The 11,020-nt window shown below is 40.7% G+C and overlaps 1 pseudogene across 1 annotated transcript; it reads left to right on the plus strand.

Annotated features, from left to right (window-relative positions):
• Nucleotides 1–1,170: 1,170 nt before the first annotated feature.
• LOC307265033 (tapasin-like) lies at nt 1,171–10,362 on the plus strand (annotated as a pseudogene). The gene is made up of 7 exons: nt 1,171–1,234; nt 4,731–4,921; nt 5,101–5,349; nt 6,413–6,772; nt 7,067–7,390; nt 7,593–8,343; nt 10,167–10,362. The product of its transcript is annotated as a tapasin-like (transcript).
• Nucleotides 10,363–11,020: the final 658 nt, after the last annotated feature.

Raw genomic sequence — 11,020 nt, forward strand, 5'->3', positions numbered from 1 at the left:
CACACAAACTAGAAAAAAAAAAAAAAAAGAAAAAACATTTTTTATTTATTTTTTTGGGGGGGCCCCCCCTCGGTCGGGGGCCCTAAGCACCCGCTTAGTTCGCTTATGCCTCGGGCCGGCTCTGCCTATTGTCCACAATAATTACAGCCCCCCATCCATAAAGGAACTTTAAAAACTTGTATTTGTGTATGGTCTATTATTTGTATTTAGTGTGTCTGCATAGTATTGCACCAAAACAGTAGAAGTTTTCTTTAATTGTGTTTTGTACTGTCTTTTTTTTTTACCTGCACATAGCAAACAAAATTGCACAACTGTAAGGTCAGTGTCTGTTGTATTTTTGTATTCAAATAAACAGTTGTTTATTTCTATAGTGCGCATTGGCATCTTTGAGCAAAATACCCCCAAAATCTGTGAGCCTGGCCAGTGACCACCTTGACTAAGACATTTTCTGGGGAAACACTGGTAAAAGTAATGATTTGGTCATTCATCAAATGAAATATTGTGGAGTTGTCTGGCTCAGAGAGCCATGTCAGAATTTGGTGATACGCCCCTGCTTTCACATTCACGCAATGAGAAGTTCCAGTATTCTAATGACTGAAAAACAATCCGTTTACATTCAACATATTCACCAAATAGGTTATTTCCCTTTATAAGGACATGTTTAAAGCTAAATAAAATACACTTTTTTATGACTTTACAGCCTAACATCATTGAAGTTTAACTGATGTTTGTCTTTGATTATAAGAATTAGATCATTTTTATATGACACTGGAGGAATGTGGCAAAACAAGGTGGAAAAGTAGCTTAGATACCCTGGCAGGATGGTTCTACAGATGAGATACCGTGCCCCTGCTCTTTGTTAATGCAGTGTGTGTCAAAATGTGCCAGCCATACTAGTTCTCTGTGTCATGCACAAAAACCAAAACGAAACCTAACAACCTCATCAGGTGATTTCTCAGAAACAGCACAATTCAAGTAATATGGGGTAAGATCACATACGTTTCACTTTCATTCAAAGCTGGGTCAGTTTTACCCAGATATGTGATGGTGCTCGAGCTAAATTCCCATTGGCTCAAAGGGAGTTTGATATAAACGCCTCTCCTTGGTACACCCCTTAATTTAACTCTGGAGCTCGAGTTGGTGTCAGTGTTTCTCTTTGGATAAAGAAACATGAAGATCACCATGAAGGATTTGATATTTGTGGTTGTTCTGTGTCTACATGGCGCAGCGGCAGGTGAGTCAATAATATTTTAACTTGTTTTATTGTAAAAGAAAAAGTTCATCACCTCTTTTTAGACTGTAGCCTACAATGTATGTGTTTTTTTGTTTGTTCTGTAGTGTATTTCGTTATGAGACATTGTAAAGGTAATTGTTTAACTAAGAAATTATGTTTAATTAACTGTTGAATTTACTGTGAAATCCCATAGTTTCTCTCTCTCACATGCAGAGTTACAGGAAATGTGAATTGTTTTACACCAAGGCCCTTGATGGCCTGAGCTTTCAGAATCCAGGAAATGTACGTCCTTCTGCACATTGCTCTCTTATCTATCGGATGCAGAAAAGGATACAGGTATCTATCTGAGTACACACAAAATCATGAGAAACCACAAGGACCGTAGTCTAATACCCCATCCGTTGGGAGGTAAAGCCCTAGGTAATAGTCAAGACAGGATACTCGGAAGGAGCCTATCAAGACTTACCAATTAAAATGGGTAAGGGCCGGTGTCAGGAAGAATGTTTGACCAATCAGCTTGTCCCATTTTGGCATTTAAAAAAGGACACCCACATGCAGAGAGGTTAGGTGTGATATGGAATTGGGAAAACTAGGTTGGCCGAGCTGGTCTGATGCAGGCTTGAGTTCTTTGTTTTAAATAAAGTCTGTTTTATCCACCTCAATTCAACCTGTCTCAGAAGATTCTTTAATCTTTCAAACTGCACCTTTTTTTAATTGAAACCAGCCCAGATAATTCAGTTCGCTTTATAGTCTTAATTTGTTTAGTTCAAGGCCTCTATTGCAGATTTTTAAAACGCTTACAAAATAAATTCTATTCAGAACTTAAAGTTTGCTTGAGTAGGTAGCCTAAATCCTGTCTGTGCAACTCATTGAATAACAACACAACATCTTTCTCCCCAAATTATATATTTTTGGCCCTTTATTGGAGTGTATTCGATCAGGAAGACCATTGAAATCAATACGGTCTGATCGATCCAAATGGCAGCATAACTATGCAGCGCCAAATATAACTCATAAAAAAAGAAAACTGGAAAAAAAAAAAAATTCCAAGAAAAGTGTTAAGTAGGCCTAATAACGTTTTACTACAGACTAATTGTAATTGTTTTTCAGCTCAGATCATTTCTATGAGGTGTCCAGAACAACATACTAAAAGTCCTAAGAAATCCTAGTTGAGGAAATATACTTTATTCTCATCAATCCAAGATGTTTGCCAATAAGGCGAGACAACAATACACCCCAATGGGCTATTTTTTTACCCCTATCAAAATGAAAGTTTACACAATAAAAGTACCAATGAAAAGTATTTTTTTTTTTAAATGATTCAAATATTAATATATAAATATATATATAATATATATTAATATAAGAATGAGCTATAACCTAATCGAACATGCCCAACATATACCCAAATTTTTTCCTTTACTCTTACCACAACAAAACTTTACATAGTAAAAGTATACATGAACAGTAACTTTTTTGCATTACAAGTTTCTTTTTAAATGAATTTGAATATGCACATGAGCTCCACACTTACTGAATATCCAATCATCGTACTATCAATGGGTGATGGCAATACTGCTTTTAGACTGGCCTCTAACTTGAAAACTGCCTGGCTTGGTAGTACCTGCAAGGGGTATAACCTTGGTCTTCAGGGTCACGGAGGCACACACCTCCCCACCACGACAAGCTAGCATCAACAGGGGTGTTTTTGTGTGTGTGTGTTTTTATTTATCTATTTTTTTTTTGTGGTTATTATGGTTCAGACAGCGGCCGCGGTGCTGTATGTTGCGTTAACATGCTCACTTTTGGCGAATTTAGGAGCAAAATACAGATGCAATCAGACAAGGTTTAGTAAAATAAACACCTAAAACGAATATTTTGGACCTTTTATTCATACAAGTATGAAAGAAGACATGTTATGGAAGCTAAATAGACACAAATCTCAAAATTGACCAGTGCTTAAAAAACAATGTTTTTGCCTGCCTTCTCTCGCCTTAACATCATATTATAATGTAAGTTATCATACACAAAAAGGAATACAATGTTTTGGTCTAGATAATTGATAGCCTAATAATTGACATGCACAGTGTGTATTGAGTTTATTTAAAAACTTTTGGAAATGGGGCTGCCCTCAGTTGCCCATGCACTGTGTATAGTATATAGCCTATTTCAGCCTCGTCTGTGAAAAAACATATAGCTGGACAACAGAGTTCTTCTGCTTTGTTCCTCTCACTGCATTTAAATGCATTCATTATATTACAGAGAAATATGTCCCGTAAAAGAAAAAGAGCATCAAGCCCAACCCAGAGGACCCTCCATAATATTTAATTTTTAATTCATATTTTTATGGAAAATCCATGTGTCTTTCTTCAATAGCTTCTAATTCATCCAACACAGTGTCTCCACATTATTTGTTCACACAACATTCCTCAGAATTAGCCTCTTAATTTTCCTCTCAAAATTCACCAAATTCATAGCCTGGCATTCCCAGACCTGCCACTAGGCGCTGGCAAATAAAATTTGCTGCGCGTGTTGGTCTGGACACGCTCCGTTGAAGCTTATCAAGAAAGCCAGAAATCTGGCGGGCGAGCCAGAGCCCCTTATATGGTACTCTGGGGAGGACGTAACCGGATGACGACAGTGACGTGCATGCGACGTCGAAGCCGTGATAGTAAACATCAGAGATGGCTGCGGATATGTTGTGTGAGTTTGAGACTGCTTTGGCCTCGACCCTTAACGAGTTGGAAGACGGCACTCAAATCTTTCATTAGCAAGTAAGTGGAATGTTCTATTTTGCCGACCGACAACGGCAAACGTTTAATTTAACAGTTTAACAGCTGTTCGCTAAACGAAAGGGGCTTACGTCGCCTTGTGCATCGCTCTGATTGGTTGTAGTGCTATCCAACTGCGTGCAGTGGCATTTGAAATGCACGAGTAGGAGCCGCCCCTTGAGTTGGAAATTACTATTGATCGTCGCCAGACCCTCTATCGTTCAAGATATAAGGGTCTGGATTTCCAGGCTACCAAATTCATGCATTTCACTTCAAAATACAGTTTCAAAAACATAAAATTTGTGTTTTCAAAGTCAAGTGCCTTCACCTCAGTTAAAATAGGCTTATAACGTCTTCCTCATTTCATTGCATATTGAGGCAGAAATGCATACAGACATGTAAACACAGTTGGGGGAAAAAAATAAAAAATAAATATATAAAATATATTAGCTAAACCAGAAAAACAGATAGGACTACCACTCATTTTGTCTGAATTATGTTCAAGGTCCAAACGTAACGTTGACCTTAAAAAGCAGTCCATTAGATCAATACTATATTTGGTTCTGAAGAAATTCTAATAGTTTTGTAGAAAGATTATATTGGAGGATTCAGGGTTGCCACTGAAGAACAGAAATTTCCATTATCCTGCACTATTATGACTATAATGCTCCTATTCCACGTACTTTTTTATTTGTTTAATTCATAGTTATGTCTATTGTCCAAAGCCTGCAGCAGCAGCAGTCCAGTGATGGAGTGCTGGTTTGTGCAGGAGAAAGTGGGTTGAGGAGGAGGTTTAACTGCAGCTACGAGTCAGGAAAAATCCCTGCTTCACATCAAAACAGATGCACACAGTCACAGTGCAGGGTCCCAACAGGCTCCCTCCGACATCAACCTATTTTATTCTATTTTATTACGGGTTAGTTCAAAATGACATACTCAATCAGATATGTAGCTGCACATTTATCCAGATCCATCATCTCCTTCTTCAGGTCAAGCTAATTTGCTCACATAATATTACTTTTATTTAAATTGCAAGCACCAGTGATTTACTTTTTAAATGTATACACGTTACCCTTCTGACTCCTCTTTCCTCAGACCCAGCTGCCACTCTCTGCCACAGCTCCCTGAATCCCCCCAGAGGCTCTGTGCAGAAGCCCCATTGTGAGATCAACCCTTTCCTGCCTCACCCCTCCACACTCAAATGGGTCGCACCTCTCCCAGACTCCTCCAATAGCCCCAAATACCTGCAAGCTGATTGGTTTTCAACTTCCATTCAGGGCTTCAACAAACATCTGGCCATTTCCACTATCACATGTGCTCCCACAGTAACCAAAGAGCACAACGGTAATGATTTATGTCAACGTAGACCATTTGAAATGATAATTTGTCAGCCAGGGTCACCCAACTCCATTTAGAGTTTTTTCTTTTTTTTCTCATCTATCAGTGATTCTTGAGAACCAGGACAAAAGGCCGTCTTCCATATGTAACTGCTGTTATATTAAAAACTAAAAATATTTAAAATTGTAGATGTTATTAGGGAACAAGAATAGAATGTCTGGAGCGCAATTATCCCCTTAAATTTAATTGTATCATTTATTATGTCAAATATATGACACTCGTTATCTTCTCACGACGTCCAAAACAGTGTGTCCTCAGAGAGGGTTTCAATCTTTCATATGCAATAAAACCTATTAAAAATGTATTTTAATGATTAAAAAGAGTTTGTTTCAGCAAGAGCAACACTAAATAATCTCTCATATCAATAAAAACTGTTTTTCTACAACACATTCATGTTTTATAAGGTTTCTAAGTGGTGGGACACTTTTTGTCACCACCGTCAGACATTTAATTAAAATTCAATAAAATCAGGCGAAATAAGGGGCAGCTGTCACTTTGAATGACCTCTTGTCAAATTCTGCCTCGGCAGAGTACATTAGAGTCAGACAGGCTCTGATAAGTGTTGTAGTTTTAGAATATTTTACATTCCGTATCTTGAAAGTCCTGTGTCACAACCATGATATGTCAACACCGACTTACAATTTCTGAAGAAGTTATTTGAAATGTTTTGATAATTTTATTTTCCTGAAGTAGTTCATACTAGCACCTAACATCAACAGAAAAACCAGATGGCTACTAGATAAATTCCATTTGTTATGTTTAAGAAACGTTAAATATGTCAACACCGTCAGACAGGAAAGCTGGGAGGTTGTGTCAAAGCTTAGCTCAGTAGCTTAGTATATGTTGGATACATAGCTACATGTAATTTAATTTGCCGAAACATAGGGTTTGTATTTTTTCAACATTGCACCCTGTTTTCACTACTCTAGAATCACTACTATAATTAAGTGTAGTAAAAAAGTGATTCAGTGTAGTTTGACTATTTCTCAATCACTGTGTGTTTCCTCAGTGAGCCTGAGTGTGACTAGTAAAACCGTACGGGTGCAGGCGAGGCTGGGGGAACCAGTGCTGCTGGATTGCGGCTTCTTGGCAGACCCGTCCACGCCTCTATCCGACTTGGGTTTTGCTGTGGAGTGGCACTACCAGTTCAGAGGCGGCGGGCGATTGGTTCTGGGTTACGACGGCAAGATGGACCGCTTGTCTGATACACAGGAGGAAGGGGTCACACTGGACTTTGAGGGTTTGCACCAGAAAGGAAATGCCTCCCTGATCCTGCAGGAAGCTAAAGTGCGTCACTCCGGGATGTATATTTGCATGGTGTACCTGCCGTACTTTGTGGCTCAAGTGGCAATGGAGCTTGAGATTGTAGGTGAGGGAATATATTGTACTTTTTGTTGTGATTTTAAAGTCACACCTTGATGCTTTAAGATCTCTCTAGCCTTAAGTCTTGGGATGAAGCTTTGTAGAGGAAATGTGCACCAATAATCACTCCGTCCATGTTGGCATTCATGAACTGTCACATACAGCCTGTTATTGTTTAGTATCTGCTGCCATACAAGCTCAAAAAATAAAACTATTTTGTTAAAAAATTAAGAGCACATAGTGAGCTTCAGGATAGATTATAATTAAATCCTATTGTCTTTTCTTTGCTACTTCCACACAGAGCCTCCATCCCTCTCCATCCACCCCTCCCCTCTGTACTTCGTTGTTCCTGGGCAGACTTTGACCGTCCAGTGTGAGGCGTCTGGCTTTGCCCCCCTGTCCCTGGAGCTGAGCTGGGAGTTTATAGGTGCAGATAGGCAGACCAGACCTCTGGGGTCGGGCAGCGCATCGGGCCACAGACAGGCGTGGGATGGAACCTATAGTCAGAGCACCCGGCTGGAGCTAGACACATCTACCATGGACCTGGGCAGAGGAGGGGAAGTCACCTGTGTGGCTGTCCATCTTGGAGGCACACGACGGGCCAGCATGAACCTTAATGTCATTGGTAATGCGGTATGCTATTTATTGTAAAAAGCTTATTAAGATACCCACACACAAATTAAGGTCCATGATGATTCTGTGTTGAGCGGAGGACATTAATTCACAGACTATAGAAGCCTGCATGATGTTGAACAAGACTTCAAAAGCTTATGAATATCTAGAGCAATCATTCTGATGATCCATTGTTATATTTTTCTTCCATACAGAGCAAAATCAGGAGCTGAGGATAGTGTTGTTGGGTAAGACTGGGGCTGGCAAGAGCACCACTGGGAACACCATTCTGGGACGACAGTGCTTTGAAACAAAGTTCAGTGCAGAGTCTATTACTACAGACAGTGCTAAGGGTAAAGCTACGGTGTACGGGCAGCAGGTGGCGGTCATTGACACCCCAGGTATGTTTGACACCAGGTTTGGCAAGAACAAAACAGCTAAAGATATATCCCAGTGCATCTCTTACTCTGCTCCTGGACCCCATGTGTTCCTAGTGATCATCAAACTGGATAGATTCACTGAAGAGGAAAAGAACACAGTGCAAAGGATCCAAGAAATCTTTGGTGATGCAGCAGACAAATACAGCATGGTTCTCTTTACTCATGGTTACCTTCTTGAATCCACTATTGAGGAGTTCTTGGCTGGGAGCTCAGACCTGCAGGAACTTGTGGCCAGATGTAACGGCCAGTACCATGTCTTTTATAATAAGGATCATTCTCAAGTCCCCGAGCTGCTCCAGAAGATCAGAAATATAGTTCAGAAGAACGGAGGAAGCCACTACACCAACGACATGTTCCAAGAGGCAGAGAGGCTGCTCCAAGAGGAGGCACAAAGCATCTTGAAAGAGAAAGAAGAGCAAATACAGAAAGAAAAAGAGGAACTGGAGAAGAAACTAATGGAACAACACGAAAAGCAGATGTTGAAAGTTAAGGAACAATTACAGGCTGAGAGAGAGAAAGAGAGAGAGCAGGAGAAGAAAGATAGAGAGGAGGAGAGGAAGAAGAAGAGAGAAGAGAGAGAGGAGGATAGGAACGATAGAGAGGAGGAGAGGAAGAAGGACAATAAAGAGAGAGAGAAGGAGAAAAGGAATGCAGAGCTGGAAATAGATGAGTTCATAAAGACCTACATACAGAGAGAAGCTGAGCTAAGAGAGAGAAACGAACAACACAGGAAGGCAATGGAGGCAGAGTTTCAGAGAAAACGGATCACTTCATTTGGTAGAAATGCGGCAAGACAGGAAGCTGAGAGATCCGATCCATGGTTAGTATGGCATTTAATAATTTTAAGCATCATTGCAATCTAGAGTTCTTTATTGCTTGATAAGGGAATTAGTGTGTAATGGCACTTTTCCACTGCATGGTATCAGCTCAACTTGACTCGACTCAACTCGCATTTTTGGCGTTTCCACCGCAATTTCATGGTACGTGGTCCCTGCTCGCGGCTGTTTTTTTGGTATCGCCTCGCTCTAGGTTCCAAGCGAGCTGAGCCGATGCTAAAATGTGACGTCGGCGGACTGCCGGCCACTGATTGGCCAGAGACTGCCGGCTTCATTCTGTTGTATTTACTCCCGAACTCTCAGAGACTTTTGAAGTGTATTTTGTCTCGCCGCGTGCTGCCTTCTCTGTCTCTCTTTCATTTGATTTGCATCACAGATCCGAAAAAACTTTATGAAATGTCCATATATTCGCTAAGCTCACCCAGTTGTGTTGGTTGTTGGAGATGTTACTTTAAACATACTGTAGGCCTACACGACAGGAGAGGAGACATGTAGGGCAGCTAGCAGCTAGCCTATAGTAGCCAGCTGGGACAGAAATGATAGTGACCGATTACATTACAAGCCTCGGACTGCAAGACAAAGGGCAGTGAAAATATGATTGTTTTAAAAAAAGTTGTCATGTGTCTCACTTTACCCCAGCTGTGGGGTAAAGTGAGACAGACCAGAAAAATCAAGGGGGTAAACTGAACCACTTACTTTTTACACTCTGAAACTACCATAACAACACAAATTGTAACAGTTAGAATCATGACCGCTAGCTTGAAAACCAAATATTACAAAACTAATGTCAGACTAGTAACAGAATCATGGGGTTTGGTCAATTAAGCAAAACATGTTTCTAAACACTTGAAAGTAACTCTGATCAAATACAACATATAAGTCATATTCAATAATTAACATTCAAATGACAGATAGAACCAGTTAGATTAAAACACAGTCTGGGGGTCAGAACACAGGTCCCTTAGAGCCAACTAGTGTCTGGGGGTCAGAGAAAAGGACAATCAGAACCAGAACCGTCTGGGACTCAGAACAGGACTAGACCGAGCTGTCATTTTCCATCTTTTGAGTATTTTTTTCTGCATTTGTTTGATTGGGATCATTCATTGAATAAAGACATATTTCTTAGAGTCTATTGATGTTAAAGGTCACTCTCCTGTCCCCCACATACATACGTGCCAAACCATGCCCTTGCTGACACCCCTTCAACGATCAACCCCCACCTCCAGCCCACATTGTCTTTTGTCTTTTCAAACTAGTCTCCTTGCTACCTCAAATATAATGGATTCATTAAAAGGGGGCACAGACACTGTCTCACTTTACCCCACAGCATTTGTCTCACTTTACCCCACTGCCACAATTTGAGAAAAAAACTACCTCTCCTAGCAATTCAGGCTAATCTTCAGTTTCATCATCACATGGTTTCATATGTTGGTAGTTCATCAACATGTATGATAGAAGTTTTTCTACCTGAATCAATTTGCCCCGTGAATTCAACATCTGCGGTCGCTGCCAGGTGGCGCGCTACTGTGGCTCCCAGTGTCAGCAGAGGGACTGACCCGCCCACAAGAAGCAGTGTCGCGAGCGCAAGCGGGTGCTGGCCCTCGAGTCGGAGCCAGAGCGATGATCTGCCCTCGTCCTCGCCCTGCAGTGGAGGAGGGAGAACGGGAGGGAGGGCACTGTTGGACTTGTGGGAAGGGAGTGGGGGATGAAGTGCAAAAATTTGGAAATTTGCTGACAAGAGACTAACGACGGAGGACAATGTTGGTACCTTGATTGTTTGATGGATTCAGGGGGGGGGGTATGTATAGGAGGGGAAGAAGAATTGAGCAAAAAGACATCTGCCACTTCCTCAGAACTGGTAATTCTCCATAGCTTGCTTCTCATGTGGATGATGATGAAAGGTATTATTTGTTTTTGTTTTTCCTTAATTTTTCCTCCTCGGTGTTACCCCTTCCAGATATTCCATGAAAACAATGCACACCACCATTGTCACAAAAAAAAATCTTCCATGTGAGAGAGGTCAGGGAGTGTAAAACTTGAACTACCACCCCAACCCATTTACACAACCCTTTTTTTTATTGGTAAATTATATTTTGAAAAGAACTGAACCTTTTCCTGCTTCTGTTTTTCCTTTGACACAGCAGTCCAAGTGAAATCGTTCTGTGTCAAAGTTTCTCCTCAATCACCTGCCTTCCTTGTATTACCTACAATGCACACACACCTGCTTAATGTGTCCTCTTGTGTCTTAGGGTGAGGGGGTCCAGACACTTAGGAAGCATGTTATTCACAGGCATACGTGCGACCTGTTGATTGTTTATTTTGTATGTGTGAGCGAACAGTTTTTTTTTCTTCAACACTGCACTAAAA

Source organism: Ammodytes marinus (genome assembly GCF_949987685.1).
Source record: "Ammodytes marinus genome assembly, chromosome: 18".
NCBI classification, from domain to species: domain Eukaryota; kingdom Metazoa; phylum Chordata; class Actinopteri; order Uranoscopiformes; family Ammodytidae; genus Ammodytes; species Ammodytes marinus.